This window comes from Scardinius erythrophthalmus (assembly GCF_964197995.2).
Source record: "Scardinius erythrophthalmus genome assembly, chromosome: 15".
Taxonomy (NCBI): domain Eukaryota; kingdom Metazoa; phylum Chordata; class Actinopteri; order Cypriniformes; family Leuciscidae; genus Scardinius; species Scardinius erythrophthalmus.
Window position 1 is genome coordinate 34,797,373 of NC_138235.1, and position 19,645 is coordinate 34,817,017.

Here is a 19,645-nt window from a genome sequence, read left to right on the forward strand (position 1 = left end):
CATAACTTCAATGTCACCAAATGTAAAAAAAATGTCTTAATGTAAAATCTATCGATTGGAAAGTTTGAGTTATAATAGTCTGAGAATGATTATAAACACAATGAGGCTGTGGAAGCGACTAGTGAGTAGATGAGTTTATCTGTTCGGCTGATGACGTTTAATGTACCTGACAGTCTCATTTATTAACCACCTTGCTCCAAACATGTAAAAGCTTTACAAAAAATCACAAGTGGGTGTGAAAATGTGAAAATATCCTGTGCTTGTGTTAGCCACAGATCTTATTTCAAGCATTTAACCTAAAACCCATTCAAAAAACCCACTGACTTCAGGATGATGGAAATGGAAGCACAAACTTATTTATGGCTTTTTGGACTTTTCCTGCAGCAGATGCCATTATTACATCTGTGAACCAGGCTGACTTATATATTTGGCTAGATCTTATATTTCTTTTAATGATATTTGATCACCACATTCAATAACTGAGGTTTGACCACCACCGTAACGCTTCTGGCCAAACTGTGACATCTTGTATTACGACGTGTTTACTTGACTGTTCTGTATTGCACACATCCATATATGGCAATTTAAAAAGTCATGTTTTCAGAAAAACGATCTGTCAGTGATGTAAACCATGAAAGCTACAGATTCTGGCGTTGTTGTGGACACTGAGAGTATGTCCCCTGGTTCCCCCTCTTTCTAACGGAGCAGTTGTTTGGATTTCTCCCTGCGTGAGACAATAACCTTTGACTCTTTACGGATCTTGTCGGTTGGATTCTCATCAGACCAATGAAGAATATTCCAGACGAGGATAACGCTCTTTGTCTGTGTGCGATAGTGAGAGAGGTCGGAAAAAAGGGAGGGGGAGTAGGGTTTCACAGAATCATAAACGCTTGAGCCAGCAGCGATAATGCAATCTACAGTTTAAAGCTCCAAAAACCTTCTGTCATTCAAACATCCCATCCAAAAGTTAAAATTTGATAGTTATGTAGACTTGATAGTAATGTAAATATTATAAATCTCCAAACGCTAATCTTTCGTCTCAGTTTGCAAAACTAAATTTGCTTTAACTGCCTCCCTCCGAGACACCCAAACAAGAAAACGTTTTCTCAATGTTAACGCTGACCAGGCAATATAAACACAGGCAAATGAAGGCCTTGAAAAGGAGCGGGAGATGCTATTCCGGTAGCTAGTTGTTAGTGCATGCTGAAAGTAATATTCAGTGCCCACATTGACTGGCATTTTCATTCTGCTCAATAATAACACAAGCACATGTACTTGCCTACGCAGCGGATGGGCATCTGTGGCAGCAGACACCATGGCGGAGTAATGTGAGATGAAAGTATTGGTGGTGATGATTGGCCAGACTTCTGCTTAGGAATGAGGGGGCTTTTCCACACCATCTATAAATCTGCTGATAAACGGGACAAGCCGAGTGCAAATCTGGCAAAAGCCACGGCTCCTCCGCGCACAGCCATATTCCTGTCTGAGAATGTCATTATGGGAGCATGCAGAGGGATCAGAACAATAAGCAAACTCAGGGTTATCAAGCATTCTCGATTAATCTGTAGAAAACACACCTGAAAAGATGTGCATAAATGCATGTGCCCTAATGTGGTGGCTAATTAAGCCACACATAAAGATTTATGAATTTCAAAATTTCATACAAAGTGCCATCAACAAACAAAAACTGTGTGCCATTCAGAAGCAAATTAAGAATGCCTTTTAAATTCCAAACCAGTTCTTGAAAAAACTGAAAAAAAAAAAATTAAAAAGGCAATTTTTATTAAAATTTGGTAAGTAAAAAAGTTTAAAAAAATTATAATAATTAGATGATGACAAAGACAAAGATAGACCGAAAGAATGATAGATAGAAAGAACGATGGATGGATGGAACGATAGATAGAACAATAGAATGACAGAGCAATAGATAAAAAGAATGATGAATGGATGGATGGATGGAACGATAGAACAATATATGATAGAAAGAAATAATGGATGGATGGATAGATAGATGGATGGATTCACATCCAAATTGGCGTGTTTAAGTATTACAGCTGTTTAATATGTACCCACCCCCTCCTTTTTTTTCTTTTTTTTTTTCAAGGGACTAGAAGTTAACTGGTCGATTGACTCAAAGCTGTTTGACGGAGAGGGATGGGATATTCCCAGATCAGTTCAGCAGGTAAAGGTCTGCGGTTGATTCTCAGTGTCGTCTGCGTTTGAGAGCTGATGCTGTGAACCCACATCATGAGGTCAGAGGAGCTCTCCAACAAAACAAATCCATCAGAAACAGCAGGAACATTAGGAGTGGCCAAATCAGCAGCTTGGGACATTCTGAGAAAAAAAAATGCACTGGTGAGTTCAGCAACATAAAAAAGTCCTGGACGTCCACGGAAGACAACGGTGATGGATGATCGCGGGATCATGAACCCCTTCAAAACATCCAGCCAAGTGAAGAACACTCTCCAGTAAGAAGACGTGTCATAGTCAAAGTCCACAATCAAGAGAAGACTTCACGAGAGCAGATACAGACAGCGATATAGTGTCGGCCACGCGTACCAGATGTAGGCCGGATCTGGGCCGAACCTATGTTGTTGTCTAAGGAGGGTTCAAACCATTCACAAGCCTCAAGAATAGAAAGGCCAGATCAGACTTTGCTTTGCTTCTTAGACAGAGTCTGGCATGGCATAGGGGGCGCTTGTCTGAAGTTTAAAATCATTGGTTACCCGTAAGCCAATCACATAACGTTTGGTTATGGCGTGTGTTATGCGCATGCTCAGCCGTATCTAACTTCCACTGTAAACACATATATGATGCGAAAACAAAACCATCGAGCGAAATACCGGAGTGAACATGGCTGTGCGCGACTTTGGCAGATTATGTGAAGTAAATCTATGCATCCACGGTATAATCAGCGTCTACGTCACGGCTCTCAGCCCGCCGTCTGTTCGTTGATTGGCCGGCTGTTTTCAGGCTGGAGGAAAACGGGGAAAACGGACGCTATCTCAGACTGAGTACAGAAGCGAAATGAAATTGAGCGGAAGTATGAAGTCTGACGTAGTCAGGCTAGTAAAGGCCTGGCAAAGCATCACAAAGGAGGAAATTTGGCGATGTCCATGCATTCCAGACCTGCAAAAGATTCTCATTTTTTTTTTTTTTTTTTTTTTTTAATGTATGATTATATTTGTCTAATAACATTTGAGCCCCTGAAAATAGGAGGACAGTGTATTCCTCAACAGTTCACATGATGTTTTTGTTCAACCCCTTTAATTAAAGCTGTAAGTATGCACTTCAACTTCATCTTGATCGTTTCATTTTAATTCTATTCTGGTGGTATACAGAGCCAAAATGAGGGGAAAATATATATTTATATACACTTATCTTTGCAGACAGATAGATGGATAGTTCTAGACATGACTGACTTTAAATCAGGCATGTGAATACCCGAATTATCCTCCTTTTGAAACTTCCTTCACTGAGTGTGTAAGTATGCATCTATAACTCTGTCCGTTTGCATCCTCACCGGTGATATATTAGTATCCATAACTCCAGAACAGACGTCTCCTGCTACAACTGCCCTGTAGCAATTTTTCCGAGAGCCTGTCTGTAGAGCTGGAGTCTTTCTCCTTCATGCTGCAGATGTGCAGGCCTTTGATGGAGGAGAACATCTGGAGCAGCTGGGCAGGAAACAGCGATGGAGAGTACCTTAAAACGGCTGAGATTTGGCACAAATATTCACCTTGCTCCTCAGAGGAGACCTCACTTGTATCACCAAAACTGATTTATTCAAGGATTATGTGAGGTGTCAAAGATAAACTTCACAGAAAGACTTAAAGCCACATTCATCTGGCCTTACGGTGCTCTGAGACGGATCGCTGATAGGACAGAAAAAGACTGAAAACTATAGTGTGATAATGAATATACAGCGGATCAGAAAGTACTTGGACACTTCCAAATCACAAAAAAGATGACACTTGGCTTCATGTTTTGTTATCTAATGACATTCACACAGCTTAAATGTGATTTAAAGAGACAGTTCATCCAAAAATTGTAATTCTGTCATTTATTCACCCTCAACTGAATGTGAATAGTGACCTAGCTACCTGCTCCATATAAAGTATGATTAAAAAATATTATAAATATATTATAAAAGTAGTCTATCTGACTCATGTGCTACTTTCAAAGTCTTCAGAAAAGCCAATTAATTAATATCTTTAAAATAATATTTTCAGTGAATAACAATATAATTTTGGTCTGTTTCTCCCACAAAGCTACGGCATATCTTCAGAAGAATGAAAAAAACGGCTGAGTAAATGATGGCAGAATATGCATTTTTGCGTGAACTTTTCCTTAATGCACCAAAAAATTATAATGTTATGAATAAATGTTATGATAATGTGCATGAATAGGCAAACGGATGGACAGACAGAAGGGAGTGGAAAGACAGACAGACAGACAGACAGACAGACAGACAGACAGACAGACAGACAGACAGGCAGACAGACAGACAGAAAGATAGATAGATAGATAGATAGATAGATAGATAGATAGATAGATAGATAGATAGATAGATAGATAGATAGATAGATAGATAGATAGATAGATAGATAGATAGATAGATAGATAGATAGATAGATAGATAGATAGATAGATAGATAGATAGATAGATAGATAGATCATAAATTGCAAGAACATCTAGTAAAATAGCAGCCACTTTCATTCAATCTTGTGTGCAAACCACTGCTGAGATAACAGATGTTCCTCATAAAACTCATGTAAAGTATTCGTTAACTTTGCGTGACACACACTCAAAAGGATAAAATAAATCACCAGAGAGAAGCAGCTTGTGAACAGTCGTGTCATTTTACTCACTCTTCCGCTCAGCACTGAGAAAAACAACATCAACTTGCAATACAGCCAATCAGAACAACAAGATGAACAATGAAGTAAATCAAGGTTTTTGAACCAGAACACAGATTCCAGACTTTAACCCACTGTCTCCCATTTATATATATCATATATATATATAAGAAGGTTGGTAATTAAACAGTTGCTGGTCCCCACTGACTTCCATAATATTTTTTTTTTTTCCTACTATGGAAGTCAATGGGGTCCATCAGTTGTTTGGTTACCGACTTTCTTCAAAATATCTTCTTTTGTGTTCAGCAGAAGAAAGAAAGTCATACAGGTTTGGAACAACATGAGGGTGAGTAAATGATGACAGCATTTTCATTTTTGGGTGAACTATCCCTTTAACGTTTACTTCAGTAGAGGTATGGCCACTATTACAGATATAAGCTGACAAACATTACTTCTCTTATAATAACTTTGGATTGGCCATGGCGTGGTTTCCCACGTACACTTATCTAAAGTAACTTTAAATTAAAACAGAGGTAAGACACACCCAGATTTAGGCTGGTCAAACAGCATTTGCTGTTCTAAACGGAAATTCACTTCTTGTCTTTGCAAACCAAGTACACTTGAATTGATGCCAAATATTAGTCGTCACTAATCTGACGCAAAACTTGCGGTAACATACGAATCTGTTTAATCTACTTGGGAAAACTATTTCAGAGTCAGTAAGAATAAAATGTTTACTATTTATTATGTCAATGTAGGTAAATGTACCATGCCAATTTCATAATCAGTTCAAAGATAATAAATACAAAACACCAAATGCTCTGGAATAAAGAGAGAAGATGCAAACCCTTACATTATAAAATACATGATGCGGAGAGCCTGCAAACTCTTTGCATCACGGGCTAATTTGAGTTACAAATCGCCACAATCCTTCTTCAGCATCTCACTAAATACTCAGACCAAGGCAGAAACATCTTCTCAAATGTAATTATGAGTTCACAGTGGGAATTTGCATTAATCACCGTCCCAGACCAACTGGGGACAGAAGTTGACTTACGTGGGGGCACACCCACAGCAGTTAACAAGATATCTCTAAACTCTTAAATCCCTTATTACCTTTTGGTTTACTTCTTTGGGAATGGGACCTTTGCACTAGTCGCACTGAGACATTTCAAATGATACCAAACATGTGTAATATGATAATTATTCACATTAAACCATATAGATTCATGGGTGAATTTTGGTGATCTCAGCATGAGAGAGAAGGAATGGGGCAAGAGGGAAAGAGGTGTAGATTATAGGATGATTCTGAGGTGAGACTTGCGTCTCGATTGGTGCACAAGAGTGAGTTCAAATGTTAATTTCCTTTGTTCTCTCAGAGAGTTGCCCTCTCTACAAGTTTATATATATATATATATATATATATATATATATATATATAACCTTACATCTATTATCAAATCATATGACAGAATGTACAGTTTTGTCACTCTTTGACAGAGTAGTTTACAAAGCTTGTAAAGATTATCTCTCTCTTTCTCTAACACACACACACACACACACACACACACACACACACACACACACACACACACACACACACACACACACACACACACACACACACACACAGTGCACTATCTTTGTGAGGACTCTCCATAGACGTAATGGTTTTTATACTGTACAAACTGTATATTCTATCCCCTTACACTGCCCCTATCCCTAAACCTACCCATCACAGGAGACATTCTGCATTTTTACATTTTCAAAAAAACTAATTCTGTATGATTTATAAGCTTTTGTACCCATGGGGACCTCAATTTAGGTCCCCATGGTGACACGAGTCCCCATGAGTCTGTGTGCATTCAGGTTTAAGTCCCCACCGGTGTAGAAAAACATGTCCACACACACACACACACGCACACACACACACACACACACACACACACACACACACACACACACACGCACACACGTCTGGTTCACTATCTTTGTGGGGACTCTCCATAGACTTAGTGGTTTTTATACTGTACAAACTGTATATTCTATCTCCTAACACTAACCCTACCCCATCACAGAAAACTTTCTGCATTTTTACATTTTCAAAAAAAATTAATTTAGTATGTTTATTAACCCATTTCCCTCAGGTTTTACTATCCTTTTGGGGACATTTGGTTCCCACAATGTAATATAAACCAAACGCACACACACACACACACACACACACACACACACACACACACACGCTGTATGGTTGTAATTCTGCATATAAACATGCATATAAACATTTCCCAAGACTCAGTAGTGGGAACAGATCCTCTTTCTAGATTTCTTGCTTTCTCTCACAATTTCTTCACCCATTTTAGTTCTCCTGAGGCTAGTCTCATCTGTCGCAAATCATAGTCTTTATCACACCCACAAAACAGCGTGCAAACACCTGCTCAGCCTGAACACACACCTGTTCTGAGGCAAGTATAGCTTTAACCATCAGGTAAAATGAAAATGTATCCGGCTCTGGAGAATTTGAGTGATGTGACGGTGGATCTGTCATAACGTCCAGGAAATAATTTGCTAATGTATCACACAAACATTATATATTGATGAAAATATTAGTAGCTCATGTACATTCAAATAATATGAATAATATTTGAATGTGCATTAACCCTAAAAAGCCTACTGTATCATATTCGACATGCTAATTTCTAAGGCCTCTAATTGATCAACATGATCAAAACTGCTGAAAAACCTGTTGCACACAATCTTTTCCTTAACTTATGTCGCCTGATTGATAGTTTATACTTTTTTAGCAATGTTTTTATGTTATTCTATAGACTCACATCTTCAGGTCTTGGTACACAAGGTTTCCAGTGAAATCTTTACTGATTTTCATAAAGTCAACATAAGAAAAACTTTAAAATTGTTAATGATATTTTAAAATGAACTGGTTTACTTGATTATCCGTAAATCATTATTAGAAATGGATAACTGAGTGATTGGGCCATAAAAAGTGGGCGTTTCATACACTGTAAAAAATTATATGATTAATAAGTTATGACGACATATGTTTTTATAAAAATGTATACATTGCTTTAACTTGTCAAAATAAGTTTTGTTAAATTTTATATATAATTTTCATATATATTATGTACTGTACAAGATTCAACTTTTCAAGTCAGTTTAATGTAATTTAAGTTGAAATTACTTAGATATCCAAGTTGATCATACTCAACAATTTGTTTACAGTGACCAGATAGTGGATAGTGAAAAGTAAAGTCTTTTCATAAGTGGAGTTATAAATATAGTTACTGTACTATATTTTGACAACAGTTTTCTCTGAACTAGTTCACAATAAGACCAGGAATGTCTATTAATAAAGTAAACATATCATACAGGCAACAAGATATGAACTAGAAGATAAAGAAAGAGACTATACTTAACTTTCTCTTATTGCGAAATTGAACTTTTCTATCCTTCATTGACTCCCTTTTTTCATGCAATTTTCCTCCTCAGGTCTCTTTCTCTCTTTCTGTCTGTAAATCTCAAGTCCTCGAGCAGCTGAAGGGGAAGGAAGAAAAATTCATTAATCCATTTCATCTTTGCCAGAAAGAGATGCAGTAAATTCGGCCTCTCACACTCTCATAGCACCACACCGAGCCTCAGACAGTAGAAACATTAAAAATTAACAAATCATATAGTCACTTCACACCCACGACTGTGCACATTTCTCACATTCAGTTCATCATTACTGACTGTCAGATGTGTGGGCCAAAACTGAGTCTTTTTTTACACACTGCTTGGACAAAAACTGTTTCAAAACTTTGTGAGCTGCTACTACACTGCTTACATAACTCATAAGTGATCCATTTGGAAACCTGCACAAGCTCCAAACAGCACCTGCCCAAGAGACTGGACTTGCACTTGATTTTAATGGAGTTATTGACCTGCTGCAAAGCTAAAGCTGTAATACTCCAAGGCCTGGTTCCACAGACAGGGCTTAAATTAAGCAAGGATTAGGCCTTAGTTCAGTAGTTCATGTGCTTTAGAAAACACATTCCTGGTGTGCATCTTGAGACAAAATAATGGCACTGACATATTTTAAGAAATGTCTCTGCAAGTTAGCCTACAAATCTAGACGCACCCTAGCGGCAGCAAAATGTGTTTTGCAGCCAGGGTAGTCTAGCAACTCTCCGTTGACTTTCGGAGCTGTAAAAACCTAAATTGGGTCAGGCCAATCACATCGTGTATAGAGTAGGCGGGGCGGGCTTCACATAATGACGACAGAGTTGCGATGGTTCCCTACCACTTGAAAACAAAGAATGGCGGCTGCTGCTGGATAACAGTCTTTCGAATCGGCTTTGGCCGCGACTCTGCAGGACTTGGAGTTAAGTTTTTCTTTGAGAAAAGAGCAAAGAGCGGCACCTAAGTCATTCTTAAAAAAGGACGATGTGTTCGTAGTTTTGCCGGCCAGATTCAAAAGTTGAATCTATCAACTAACGTTAGCTCCGCTGTTAGGAAAACGCTCTGGTTGGTTGAAGCGCTGTCCTATTGCGTGCAGAGGGAATTTGAAAGACAGCCGTTTATCCCGCCCCTCGGATTGAGCCGTGTCTATGGTGAGTTGCCAGACCTAACATCTTGTGCTGCGTTCCAGTCCACTTTTAGACACGCACTTGCGAACTTCCCTAAGCACTTCCCCTCAGGGGAATCCCCGCCGCCATTTTGAAGTGCGTTCCACTTCATGAAGTGGACGAGGGAAGTTTATATGGACAGACCCTGTCCGAGCGAGTCTACTTCATATGTACACTTCAGGCACCTGTATGTCCTACAATGCAGTACGATTGTGACGTCACCACATATCTCGTCTAATCACCACTACAACAAACAACTCTATGATATATTAATTCAAATTTTTTAATTGAAAACAACCCAAACACCATATATACTTTTGGATGCTGCATTAAACAAATTCTTAAAGGGAAAACAAATGTAAATAATAAATCAACTACACAGCTGATTCCAAGTGATCAAGGGCTTAGGACGTTCCAATTCAGCCCATTGCAGTTTCCGCCAGTAGTGGGCACTCGCAATGACGTACATCCGAGTAAACGAGACGGAGGGAAGTTAGCAAGTGAAGGGCATGACAATTTTGGACTGGAACGCAGCATTGAAGAAAGCGAAGGGGCGTCGTCCATCTTATTTTACAGTCTATGGTTGGAATGTATTCTGGGATTTCCTTCACTTTGAAGGATTTATGAAATGCTTGATTAGAATTTGGCTAAAACAAGTAAATCATACAAGATTTTAAAAAAGAAGAAAATAAATCTTTTATTCAGCAACGATTCATTACATTGATCAAAAGTGATAGTGAAGACATTTACAATGTTGCAAATTATTTATAATTACATTATTTATTCATTAAAGAATCTTGAAAAAAAGTATCAGTTTCCACAAAAATATGAAGCAGCACAACTGTTTTCAACACTGATAATAATAACAAATGTTTCTTGAGCATCAAATCATCATATTAGAATAATTTCTGAAGGGTCATGTGACACTGAAGACTGGAGCAATGATGCTTTGATCACAGGAATACATTATATTTTGCAATATATTCAAATACAAAACAGTTCTTATAAATTGTAAAAATAGTTCACAATGTTACAGTTTTTACTGTATTTTTTATCATATAAATGCAGCCTTAGTGAGCAGAAGAGGCTACATTGAAAAACATTAAATAATCTTACCAACCCCAAACTTTTGAGAAGTAGTGCTAATCCTAAAAACATTTCAATATTACAATGTACAGTACTTGCTTTTTAGAGTATCCTATTGCATATTATTTATTATACTCTCTTTTAGTATTTCTGTCTTTTATCTTCATATTTTCCAGCTGTTTAGCACAGCTGTTTTACATTTAACACCACATTTGTTGTTCGTTTCACGTTTCGTCCTCAGACGCAGATTTTGTTCTCTCTGTCAATTTCAGTTTAGTTTGCTTACTGTAAGTGGCATGATAAATAATGTACATTTGCATCAAAGCATTTCTGGCTGTACACAGTCAAAATAAATCAAATAAAACTGTAACGATAAAAAATAGTAACAATAATAATTTAATTGAATAGTAAGTAAATGCCTGACAAGACTTGTCAAGACTTTGTCATAGATATACAGTACAGACTAACACTGTAAAAAAATGATGTGATCAGTAAGTTATTGTTTTTACATTGCTTTAACTCATCAAAATAAGTTTTAGAAATTTTTAACTTTAAGTTATACAATTCAACTCCTTTTTAAAGTCAGTTTAATGTAATTTATGTTAAAATGACTTAAACATCCAAGTTGATTGTACTTAAAAATTTAAGGCAGCAAAATATATATATTTTTTTTTTTACTGTGTAGGTCATTTTTCAATGTCAAATGTTCACTTTTGTGGTATATATGTTTAGTAAGGATGATGAATGCTACGGCCCAACGGTTAGTGTTTGCTCAGGACACATTGAGCGCTCCTGTGGTTTTGAGTTCGGTCCCACTGGATCCTTTTGCTCATCCTTTCTCTGCTGAACTCATGAAGGTGATTCACAGTTTGTCCTTTCATCGTCAACCAACAGTCTGTCATGCTGTAATGTCTTTTTAGAGCCAAATAGCATTGTACTTTGTTTTAGTGTTTGGGTTTCCCAACAGTTTATATAATCATGATTCATTTGTGGCAAAATTTCATCTCATTAAAGTTCAGAACGTCAGTCTGGGAGTTAATATACAGTATGTTAATGGACAATCTTTGAACATCCAGAAGCCTAACAATAACTGAAATGTTTAGTTTATATCAAAATAATTCATGCAATTCCTTTTCAGATAAAAAAAAAAACAATGGAAACTGGATACTTTTAAACGGTGCTTTCCTGTAGCTCAAACAGTATAGAGTGTTGGTGCTTGCAACGCCAAGGTCATGGGTTCGATTCCCAGGGAAAAGAAGAATGTAAATGTGTACCTTGAAATGCAATGTAAGTCGCTTTGGATAAAAGCATCTGCCAAATGCATAAATGTAAGGTGCACAAATGTGTACTGTGCCATGTCTTTGTGCACTTATAGGTGACTGAGGAGCAAACTCACCTGGCCTAGTTGCATCATTTTTCCCGCTCTATCTCACGGCAAAATCTGTCTTTAGATAATTGGACACTAAAATAAAGCAGACTGAATCTGCAATAAATGTCCTGTAAGATGCTCTGCATTAAACTGACATGCTCATTGAGAAAGTGGAATTAACAGAATAGAAAAAATAGTTTTAGGGAAAGACGGGGGGAAAATGAAAACCGGCCAATTATTCTGCACTGGACCAGGTTTTGGACCGACTGTCAAGGATTTAGAGGATTTTCGCAGTGCAACAGGCTCCTGTTTCTTGAGCTGAAAATGTGGGAGAGAAGAAAGCAAAGGCCGTTGTTCTGAAGGCTAAAAATGAGTTTGACGTTCAGCAAGGATTGTAATGGGCTCCCCGGGCCGTTCCTCATCCCCTGAGCCAGATTCGGTTCTGTCTGCAGGGTGAAGTAGACGGGAACATCAGAACCAGATGTGAGATCCAACTCGCTCTGGCCCGGACCGCATCAGGAACACTCTGCCGTGAGCCGATGACTCACCAGCTGCTATTGTCAACCAGCCAGAGCCCAAAGAAACCAGTCAACCAACAGACTTCAAATGGGTTAGTTATAAATATAATAGCCTACTAAGAGAAGAGGCCGTTGTCAACAGGCGCCTGCAGCTCATGTAAACATGCTTTTATTTGTCAAGCTTTAGCAGATCACCGATGATGTTCTGAACCAAACTTTAATTAAGAAAAGCTTAAAGGTTCTCATGTGAGTTATAATCAAACTAAATTGCGCTGAAAGGACCATTACATATGATCACCAGCATATTTAGTGTTTTGGACTAGTGTGCTCACGTTCCCTCCAAGTTTCTTAAAGTGACAGTTCACCCAAAATGTTTAATTCTGCCATCATTTACTCTCCCTCAAGTTGTTTCAAACCTGTATGAATTTCTTTGTTCTGCTGAAAAAAAAAAGCAAGATATTTTGAAGAATATGAGCTACCAAACAGTTGTGTGGCACCATTGACTTCCATTGGTGCCTGTATGACAGAATTTTCATTTTTATGTGAACTATCCCTTTAACTGGCTTAACCAGCAAGACTAACACAATAACCTGCACAAGATTGATTTGGTATGGACATTCATTCTAAAGAGGTACAGTATTTTCATGTGGGTAGTTTTTTTGTCCCATTTTCTACACGAGAGGTTGCTAACCTTTTTGACATCATGTACCTTTTTGAAATGTTCCCTTAATCACTGCAAAATCTGCACACATGCATGTTCAAATGTGACACTTCACAGGCATTTTCTGTCATTTTGTCACTTGTCACAACGGCTTGTTGAGAAATCTTATGAGAAAAACTATTCTACTCATCTGGCTGGTGAAATGCAAAACTGCCCAAAAAAGGCATGTTTTTCATTTCATTTTTGAAACGCTTTAGAATGTTTTTATTTATTTATTTATTTTTATTTCACCCACCAGATGAGTATTGAAGTCTGCAGTGAATACAAGCAATTCAGTAATAACATTACAAGAAATGCATGTGAAATCTCACATCTGAGCATGTACATGTCTGAGCATTTTGTTCCATAAAAGTTTTATTCAGATTCAGAAAAAAGTGCATCATAAAAAACAGACCGAAGTGCACCTTCCAGCTCAAACACACACTTGAAAACAGGCTTCCAGACACGGCAAGATATTGTTTAGTGAATGACTTCAATATTCCGGTTGCATTTTCCTTTATTTTACAGTACATGCACTTATGTGTACTTACAGTGTACTTGCCTAAGAAAGCACTGGTTAATATGAGGTAACTATGGGTTAAGGTTAGGTTTAGGGGTAGTACCTAGTTATTACCCAGTTATTGTAATTATTTAATAAGTACATAGTATGTGCATGTGGAAAAGGACTGTAAAATAAAATGCTACCAATATTCCTCAAGAAAACAACTGAATTTAATAAATTCATAATAATAATTTCTTTCACTCTTACAGTTGTAAGCATGCCAATGTTTGCCAAACATCATATGGAGAATAATCTCAACCATGAGCACAAAAGCTAAAAATGTTGAAGAATATGAAAAACTGCCATCCAGAAAGCTAAATCAAACCCTCTGAAACTATTACCAAAACCCAAATATGAAATTTGAGAGCAAAAACAGAACAGGCAGAAACTTGACTGAAATTTGAACCGTATTTTATGCTGTTTGGCAGTAACAAACAAAAACTAACACAAGACTTTATTTATACCTCATATGTGCGTTGACTTTGAAAGAAATTAATACTTTTATACAGTAAGTATGTAATAAATTGAGCAAAAATTATAGTAAAGTCATTTTTAATGTTACAAAAAAATTCTATTTCAAATAAATGCTGTTCTTTTGAACTTTCTATTCTTCAAAGAATCCAGAAAAAAAATGCATCGCGGTTTTTAACAACTGTTTCCAACATTGATAATAATCAGAAATATTTCACCAAATCAATGATTTCTGAAGGATCATGTGACACTGAAGACTGGAGTAATGATGCTGAAAATTCAAATTCAGCTTTGCATCATAAATTACATTTTGGAAAATGTTCAAATAGAAAAACACTTATTTTAAATTGTAATAATATTGCCAACATATTAATAATAAAACCACCATAAACGTGGTGACAGGTGAAACGAGGTTAAACGGTGTTGTTGAGCCGCGTTTTGACCGCCTGCTGGTGTGTATCAGAACCTCTGACACCAATAAGCGTCTCACTATTGCCTCACCAACCAGCTGTCCCAACACATGTGATTTAATTTGTGTACATTTTGAGGAGACAGGATATGTAATGATTTTGATTAGCCGGGCTGAAGCATCAATGAAGGCGCAGATGACCTGTAGTTGTGAACGTGTCCTTGGGTGTCCCGTAAAAACAGACAGATGAGGCGACCTCGGTTTCACGACAGCTGTTATTTAGCCCAGACTTGTTATGCAGAACGAAGCAGATCTCCTGCTCTCTTTCTTAATGTTACTGTAGGACAGTATTAGATGCAGCTGTTCTGGTGCCTTCACAGTGACCGCTCTGCGTTTGCTGTCATGACAATTACATTTATGTATTTGGCAGATGCTTTTATCCAAAGAGACTGACATTGCATTTCAAGATACACATTAATACATTCTTATCAGTTCTTGCTTTCCCTGGGAATCAAACCCATGACCTTGGTGTTGCAAGCGCTAACGCTCTACTGTTTGAGCTTCAGGAAAACTGCTTCATTAAGGCCAACTCCTGGTTCTGCTTTAATGCTGTTGGACTTTTAAACTCAGTTCACTCAGCCCTGAACGCAAATGGACTTTTAATGCAACAAAGAGGTTTTTATTTTTCTTGGGCTAGCCACAAATAACAGACGGCAACACGTCCCTGCTAAGAAGTCAGAAAAGATGGATGGCTTGGATTGTAGCTTTGCTTTATTCTGGCAGGCAATTATAACTATAAAATATTGATTATCAGAGGTTACAGAGGCTTCTATATGAGGATATTTTTTATTTTTATTCACAAAGGAGAGCCGGACTTCCCATTTAGATCATCAGCGCTGTCGGTTTTGTTAGTGTCTCTATGCAGCTCGCCAAGAAAAATGCCTGTTATGCCAAACAGAAACAGTCTTGTGTCTTTTTTTGACAATTCCAGTAGAGAAAGATAATTTCTGCAATTATTCTTCAGGTTTGACAGCTCAAAAACACTTTATATTTTATTATTAATTCTGCAGGTATATATATATATATACACACACACTCACCTAAAGGATTATTAGGAACACCTGTTCAATTTCTCATTAATGCAATTATCTAATCAACCAATCACATGGCAGTTGTTTCAATGCATTTAGGGGTGTGGTCCTGGTCAAGACAATCTCCTGAACTCCAAACTGAATGTCAGAATGGGAAAGAAAGGTGATTTAAGCAATTTTGAGCGTGGCATGGTTGTTGGTGCCAGACGGGCCGGTCTGAGTATTTCACAATCTGCTCAGTTACTGGGATTTTCACGCACAACCATTTCTAGGGTAAACAAAGAATGGTGTGAAAAGGGAAAAACATCCAGTATGCGGCAGTCCTGTGGGCGAAAATGCCTTGTTGATGCTAGAGGTCAGAGGAGAATGGGCCGACTAATTCAAGCTGATAGAAGAGCAACTTTGACTGAAATAACCACTCGTTACAACCGAGGTATGCAGCAAAGCATTTGTGAAGCCACAACACACACAACCTTGAGGCGGATGGGCTACAACAGCAGAAGACCCCACCGGGTAACACTCATCTCCACTACAAATAGGAAAAAGAGGCTACAATTTGCACGAGCTCACCAAAATTGGACAGTTTAAGACTGGAAAAATGTTACTTGGTCTGATGAGTCTCGATTGCTGTCGATTGCTGTTTCTGACCATGTCCATCCCTTTATTACCACCATGTACCCATCCTCTGATGGCTACTTCCAGCAGGATAATGCACCATGTCACAAAGCTCCAATCATTTCAAATTGGTTTCTTGAACATGACAATGAGTTCACTGTACTAAAATGGCCCCCACAGTCACCAGATCTCAACCCAATAGAGCATATTTGGGATGTGGTGGAACGGGAGCTTCGTGCCCTGGATGTGCATCCCACAAATCTCCATCAACTGCAAGATGCTATCCTATCAATATGGGCCAACATTTCTAAAGAATGCTTTCAGCACCTTGTTGAATCAATGCCACGTAGAATTAAGGCAGTTCTGAAGGCGAAAGGGTGTCAAAAACAGTATTAGTATGGTGTTCCTAATAATCCTTTAGGTGAGTGTGTATATATATATATATATATATATATATATATATAATTTTTTTTTTTCACAAATTTGACTATGATCAAAAAAATAAGTCTGAAACTTTGTACCGCTTACATACTTTTTATTAAAATCTCTATGAATAAATATATTAATTCAAGAGCATGTTGCGCTAATGATGTTTGATGATGTGCAAAGCATAAAATATCAAATGCATTAATTTGATGCATTATTGTGTGTATTGATGCTTAAACAGAAAGAAAATCACCTCTTAATGGATTCTTAATTAGTCTTTTTACAGTAAAAATATCTATAAAAACCCTTAAAAAGATTAAAGAGCAACTTGCAGGTAAAAAAAAATCTAAATGAATATATAACCGTGTATGAAAATACCATATGAAAAGATAATGCAGGATTTAAAATGTTTTAAAACGACATAATGACACCAATTTAGTAGATAAAGTGAGCGTTTCTTTGACTGCTCGTACAAGCCGCTTTTTTTTCAACATCGCGTCATTTTACGTCACACGAGGGAGACGTGTGCTGTGCTCTGCCGCAGCTCAGTGCAGAGTGGGTTGGTATTCAGTAAGAGCGGTCGTGAGACAGTGTGTTTTCAGTAGTTTTTGTATTTCAATTTATCATCGTCATGGTAAATGTATGTGTTTGTGGAGCTTGCAAAAACTCCAGCCTGTCAGGACATCGAGTCCACCGGTTTCCTAACAGGAAAAAGGACGGTGCTATCTTTCGTGCCTGGGTGAGGGTTGTGCGGTGAAGAGACGGGATTTCTCTTCCGCGTCGGCTTCGGAAAACGCGGTCGTGTGTAGCGTTCACTTCAGATCGGATGATTATCGTCCCGGCGATATGAAGGAGTTCAACATGGGATACCGAAGTAAGAACCGGGTGAGACTCAGAGCTAGTGCGGTTCCTTCAGTGCACGCATCTTCGGGTTCTCCCGCTGGATGTAGGCGCGAGCACAACATCAACTGGCAAACGCAATGTAAGCGGAACGAAACTGAGCTAACAGTTACTCGTTATTGTGTTTGTGTGGACCGTTTATCAGTTTGGACCAGTGCAGCGCGAGCCTGATCAAGCAACACTAGCCTAACTGCGAGATCCAGTAAATAAAGAGTTCGCCACTGAAGTAATAACATCGCTGCGAGATCTAGTGAGAAATATTCACATTTCTCCGTTATTAACGAATCAAACAGCGCTGACGTGAAAACCAGGAATAAACATTGTGCAATGAATGAACGAACTATCCAGTGTCCACAGATCAGCAACATTCACCATGGCTTTACTGTAGTAACACTAACTGCAACCATGGAAGTTTGGCATTTTCCACTAAGGCCCAGTATGCATCCACCTCCCTGTAACACTGACTTTCCTCAGCTGTAAACATTGCCTCGCATTTCCCACACAAGCACCTATGGAACAAAAAATGTATCATGAATAAATATCTCTTTGTCTCTCCATGAGAAACTGCTAAGTTATATCACGTAACGTTAGTCTGGGCGGATATTAATGAGCATGACAAACGCCTGATCAAAGCTTAGTTTCTGTTATTGTAAGTTCCAATATGTTCTGTCTAACATTAATCCTGGCCTGTCCCTGCTCTCTTGGCAGCCTAGCAGGCTCATAATTGTATGGCTGTGGTCCGTAAACAATTTCCTCAGCGTCCGAAATGTCATTGCAATCCATATTTCCCTGTTGTGTGAATCGACCGCTCTCCCTCGTGCTACGTCACGACTCTCGCCCGTCACGCCCATTTTCAGATGCGGAAGTAAAATTTTCTCACAAAAACGACTCCAGAAGCCACTGTAGCATATTTATAATTTTTTTTTAAAGAAAATCTAGTTCCTACATTATTTTTCTATACATTGACTTGTTGGGTATTCTAACCTGCAAGTTGCTCTTTAAGCTATCTGATATGCAACAACGTATGACACATTAAACTGTAATATATATACAGGGTTGGGGAGTAACGGAATACATGTAATGGCGTTATGTAATCAGGATACAAAAATCCAATAACTGTAATCCGTTAAAGTTACGTCAAAAAACGTTGTAATCAGATTATAGTTACATTTTGAAAAAAGGGGGAATACTTTCAGGATTACAATGGTTTAATTTGAAACTAAATAAATAAGTATTTTGGCATAATAACACTATATTAAGCGCTGCTTGATTCCTGGTTCTGTTGCCAGTAATAACTCACGTGTGCCACGCGCTGGTGCATGTGCAAATAACAGCTTTCTACAATCTCCTCAGACGCAGATTGAATCACTGCTACTAGCCTAGTAGAAACGATGCTGCCTGCGGGGAAAATTGCTTTTAATTCATGGAAATTCCGCTGCTATTTTGTAGAAATTAGGAGAGTAGCTTTTTTAGTACCCAAAATGTCCTTTCTTAATCTTTTCTCACGTAACGGGATGTCCGCTGTCTAGGTAACGTAGGGGAACTCCCACTGCCAACGCCCCAAGTTCAGTCAGGCAAATTTAGAAAGATCACGGCTTTAGTCAACATGTAGGCCTATTTTAAAATAAACTATTTTACACAACTAAATGTTGTGTTTTTATTTTTTAGTTAAAAATTAGTTAAAAATAAAACAAAATAATCTGTAATACAATACATTAGCCACTAGATGTCTGTATAGCCCTTTACATAAATATATATATTCAGGCCTGTGTGTATATTTTGCAAATATTGTATACTGGACCAAATTCTTAATAAATAAGTTTTTTGTTGTTGTTGTTTTTTTTTATAATATTTCTTCTTGCTTGACTTTATTTATATACGTGACCTTGAAGTAATCCAAAAGTAATCAGTTACATTACTTTCATATTATAGTACTTGGATTACGTTACTGAATACTTTTTTCAGGAAGTAATTTGTCAAGTCAAGTCAAGTCAAGTCAAGTTTATTTATATA